Raw genomic sequence first — 5000 nt, forward strand, 5'->3', positions numbered from 1 at the left:
AAGTACAAACGTGCAAGCATACTAACCTAACCCTAGGTAAGGCATGTCAGAGCGAAAGACAGTAATTTCGAATGAGCCAAGAAAGAGCGGTGCGGGGCCGGTCGGAGCGCACCCTTTTCTCGGTGGCTGGCGGGCGAGAGAGTGCTGCGTCGCCGGCATCGGCGTCGAAAGAAGCCGAGCCGAAAAAGTTAAAGTACAAACGTGCAAGCACGCTAACCTAACCCTAGGTAAGGCATGTCAGAGCGAAAGACAGTAATTTCGAATGAGCCAAGAAAGAGCGGTGCGGGGCCGGTCGGAGCGCACCCTTTTCTCGGTGGCTGGCGGGCGAGAGAGTGCTGCGTCGCCGGCATCGGCGTCGAAAGAAGCCGAGCCGAAAAAAGTTAAAGTACAAACGTGCAAGCATACTAACCTAACCCTAGGTAAGGCATGTCAGAGCGAAAGACAGTAATTTCGAATGAGCCAAGAAAGAGCGGTGCGGGGCCGGTCGGAGCGCACCCTTTTCTCGGTGGCTGGCGGGCGAGAGAGTGCTGCGTCGCCGGCATCGGCGTCGAAAGAAGCCGAGCCGAAAAAAGTTAAAGTACAAACGTGCAAGCATACTAACCTAACCCTAGGTAAGGCATGTCAGAGCGAAAGACAGTAATTTCGAATGAGCCAAGAAAGAGCGGTGCGGGGCCGGTCGGAGCGCACCCTTTTCTCGGTGGCTGGCGGGCGAGAGAGTGCTGCGTCGCCGGCATCGGCGTCGAAAGAAGCCGAGCCGAAAAAAGTTAAAGTACAAACGTGCAAGCATACTAACCTAACCCCTAGGTAAGGCATGTCAGAGCGAAAGACAGTAATTTCGAATGAGCCAAGAAAGAGCGGTGCGGGGCCGGTCGGAGCGCACCCTTTTCTCGGTGGCTGGCGGGCGAGAGAGTGCTGCGTCGCCGGCATCGGCGTCGAAAGAAGCCGAGCCGAAAAAAGTTAAAGTACAAACGTGCAAGCATACTAACCTAACCCTAGGTAAGGCATGTCAGAGCGAAAGACAGTAATTTCGAATGAGCCAAGAAAGAGCGGTGCGGGGCCGGTCGGAGCGCACCCTTTTCTCGGTGGCTGGCGGGCGAGAGAGTGCTGCGTCGCCGGCATCGGCGTCGAAAGAAGCCGAGCCGAAAAAAGTTAAAGTACAAACGTGCAAGCATACTAACCTAACCCTAGGTAAGGCATGTCAGAGCGAAAGACAGTAATTCGAATGAGCCAAGAAAGAGCGGTGCGGGGCCGGTCGGAGCGCACCCTTTTCTCGGTGGCTGGCGGGCGAGAGAGTGCTGCGTCGCCGGCATCGGCGTCGAAAGAAGCCGAGCCGAAAAAAGTTAAAGTACAAACGTGCAAGCATACTAACCTAACCCTAGGTAAGGCATGTCAGAGCGAAAGACAGTAATTTCGAATGAGCCAAGAAAGAGCGGTGCGGGGCCGGTCGGAGCGCACCCTTTTCTCGGTGGCTGGCGGGCGAGAGAGTGCTGCGTCGCCGGCATCGGCGTCGAAAGAAGCCGAGCCAAAAAAAGTTAAAGTACAAACGCGATGCTAATGAGCGAGCCGTTGTCTCGACTAATATGTAGGGGGCGTTCGATCGAGCGTCTGGCTTGAGCGCTTGTCGGCCTAGCAGAACGGTCGCATTGTTATGCCCGGGTTTTAGGCACCGCTGCAGGCGGCCGGCAGAGCTCTTGTTTGTGCGAAACTGAATGGATCGAGCCCGAGAGAGGGCGAGCAAAGAAAAAACGCAAATCGCTCCGCCTGGCACTGCCGGCGAGAGCGTGGACGTCGCGGCCAGCGACTGTCGAAGCTGAGTACGGCCGCAGGCGATCGCCTCGGTCTTAAACGAATGCGACGAGCACGCGCCGGGCGGCCCAGCAAGGGCCGAGCGCAGCTGTCGCAGCTATCTGGTTGATCCTGCCAGTAGTGATATGCTTGTCTCAAAGATTAAGCCATGCAGGTGCAAGTACGAGTTCTCGTAAAGCGAAACTGCGAATGGCTCATTAAATCAGTCTTGGTTTATTTGGTCTCGTAAGCGAAGTGGATAACTGTGGTAATTCTAGAGCTAATACATGCATTAAGCGCCGACTTTCGGGAGGCGCGCTTTTATCAGATCAAAACCGAGCCGGGTTCGTCCTGTGACGTTTGATGACTCTGGATAACCACGCGGATCGTACGGTCTCTGCACCGACGACGTATCATTCAAGTGTCTGCCCTATCAACTGTCGAAGGTACGCTACGTGCCTACCTTTGTGATAACGGGTAACGGGGAATCAGGGTTCGATTCCGGAGAGGGAGCCTGAGAAACGGCTACCACATCCAAGGAAGGCAGCAGGCGCGCAAATTACCCATTCCCGACACGGGGAGGTAGTGACGAAAATAACAATACAGGACTCTAACGAGGCCTGTAATTGGAATGAGTACATCCTAAAACTCTTAACGAGTATCCATTGGAGGGCAAGTCTGGTGCCAGCAGCCGCGGTAATTCCAGCTCCAACAGTGTATGCTAAAGTTGTTGCGGTTGAAAAGCTCGTAGTTGGATTTTGGGCGAGCGCCGCCGGTCCGTCGCAAGGCGTGTCACTGGTTGCGTTCGCCTCACCTTCGGTTCTCCGTCGGTGCTCTTGACTGAGTGTCGGCGGTGGCCGATAAGTTTACTTTGAAAAAATTAGAGTGTTCAAAGCAGGCTGTTCGCCTGCATAGTGTTGCATGGAATAATGGAATAGGACCTCGGTTCTATTTTGTTGGTTTTCGGAGCACGAGGTAATGATTAAGAGGGACAGACGGGGGCGTCCGTACTCTGCCGTTAGAGGTGAAATTCTTGGATCGGCGGAAGACGAACTACTGCGAAAGCATTCGCCAAGAATGTTTTCTTTAATCAAGAGCGAAAGTCAGAGGTTCGAAGACGATCAGATACCGTCCTAGTTCTGACTATAAACGATGCCAACTAGCGATCGGGAGGCGTTACCATGACGACCTTTCCGGCAGCTTCCGGGAAACCAAAGTCTTTGGGTTCCGGGGGAAGTATGGTTGCAAAGCTGAAACTTAAAGGAATTGACGGAAGGGCACCACCAGGAGTGGAGCCTGCGGCTTAATTTGACTCAACACGGGGAAACTCACCCGGCCCGGACACAGGTAGGATTGACAGATTGAGAGCTCTTTCTTGATTCTGTGGGTGGTGGTGCATGGCCGTTCTTAGTTGGTGGAGCGATTTGTCTGGTTAATTCCGATAACGAACGAGACTCTGGCATGCTAAATAGTTACGCGACCTTCTCGGTCGGCGTCTAACTTCTTAGAGGGACTAGTGGCGTTTAGCCACACGAGATTGAGCAATAACAGGTCTGTGATGCCCTTAGATGTCCGGGGCCGCACGCGCGCTACACTGAGTGAAGCAGCGAGTGTCTAACCTAGGCCGAAAGGTCCGGGTAACCCGTTGAACCTCATTCGTGATTGGGATAGGGACTTGCAATTGTTTCCCTTGAACGAGGAATTCCCAGTAAGCGCAAGTCATCAACTTGCGTTGATTACGTCCCTGCCCTTTGTACACACCGCCCGTCGCTACTACCGATTGAATGGTTTAGTGAGATCCTTGGATCGGCCCCGTCGCGGCTGGCAACGGCCGCGTCGGCGTGTCGAGAAGACGATCAAACTTGATCATTTAGAGGAAGTAAAAGTCGTAACAAGGTTTCCGTAGGTGAACCTGCGGAAGGATCATTACCGAAGGTGGTGGTAGGCCCCGGCCGACCGCGCACTGAATTGTCTTTGGGTGCCGCCGAGAGGGCGGCCGTCAATCGGGGTTCCGCCCCGTGCGACACGCGTAACACGTTGGCATAGCAAGGCAGCCGAGTGCGATGGTGGCTTCTGGGCACCGCGCTCGATGTGCCGCCGGCCCAGCCCGGCGGTCGCTCGCGCCGTTTGTTGGTGTTTTTGTGCAGTTGTTGTCGGTGGTGGTTTGTGGTCGATCCCACAGTGTGACGTCCGCGCGCTTCGGCGCCGGGCGAAACGTCGAGGACGACTCTTAACGGTGGATCACTCGGCTCGCGAGTCGATGAAGGACGCAGCCAAGTGCGAGAAGTAATGTGAATTGCAGAACACATTGAACGTCGACCTTCTGAACGCGAATTGCGGTCTCGGGTCAATCCCGGGACCGCGTCTGCCTCAGGGTCGCGTTCGTCCTCACCCGAGGGCCGTCGCCTGGCCTCTGCGAAGACGGCCGGGCGTCGCCCCAAGTTGAAGCGGTCGCCGAGCTTTCTCGGCGCGACCGCGTGTCCCGTACACCGCCGGCCCCTCGACGTGTTCAACTACGTTCGAGGGGCGGGTCCAGGTCGGTCGGTCCGGTCACGAGATCAAGACCGACCGTGGGCCAAGGCGGCGACGGTACGCGCTCGGTCGGCGCCGGCGGCGACGACTTGCGATGCCAGCGGGCCGTGTAAGAAGCGGCCCGCTTGACACATACGACCTGAGTTCAGGCGAGAGCACCCGCTGAATTTAAGCATATTATTAAGCGGAGGAAAAGAAACCAACAGGGATTCCCTGAGTAACGGCGAGTGAACCGGGAAGAGTCCAGCGTCGAATCTGCGCGCTTTTCGAGCGCGCCGAGTTGTGACGTACGGAAGTCCCAGTGCGGCTGACGGCGAGCGCCGGTGTCCTTCTGATCGAGGCCTCGTCCCACGGCGGGTGTTAGGCCCATAGGGGCGCTTGCCTTGGCCGCTTCGGGTCTTCTCGGAGTCGGGTTGTTTGGGAATGCAGCCCAAAGCGGGTGGTAAACTCCACCTAAGACTAAATACGGTCGCGAGACCGATAGCGGACAAGTACCGTGAGGGAAAGTTGAAAAGCACTTTGAAGAGAGAGTTCAAGAGTACGTGAAACCGTTGAGAGGCAAACGGGAGGGCCCGTCAGGTCGCCGGCTCGCTTTCAGTTGGGTGCGGGGGCGCGCCGTCTCGGTTCGCGGACGCTTAAGGCGCCGCTGCCGAGTCGGCTCGCGCACCGTCTCAGCGCACTAG

At 56.3% G+C, this 5000-nt stretch overlaps 2 non-coding genes and 1 pseudogene across 2 annotated transcripts; all 3 read left to right on the forward strand.

Moving 5' to 3' along the window:
* The first annotated feature begins 1904 nt into the window (after positions 1–1904).
* On the forward strand, positions 1905–3714 carry LOC144419658 (small subunit ribosomal RNA). The gene has a single exon (XR_013474197.1). It is a non-coding gene; the product is annotated as a small subunit ribosomal RNA (ribosomal RNA).
* A 296-nt stretch (positions 3715–4010) lies between these two features.
* On the forward strand, positions 4011–4164 carry LOC144419655 (5.8S ribosomal RNA). The gene has a single exon (XR_013474194.1). It is a non-coding gene; the product is annotated as a 5.8S ribosomal RNA (ribosomal RNA).
* Positions 4165–4452: 288 nt separating this feature from the next.
* Positions 4453–5000, forward strand: part of LOC144419660 (large subunit ribosomal RNA) — a 3695-nt pseudogene continuing 3147 nt past the window's right edge.

Source organism: Styela clava, unplaced genomic scaffold (genome assembly GCF_964204865.1).
Source record: "Styela clava unplaced genomic scaffold, kaStyClav1.hap1.2 HAP1_SCAFFOLD_120, whole genome shotgun sequence".
Lineage (NCBI taxonomy): Eukaryota > Metazoa > Chordata > Ascidiacea > Stolidobranchia > Styelidae > Styela > Styela clava.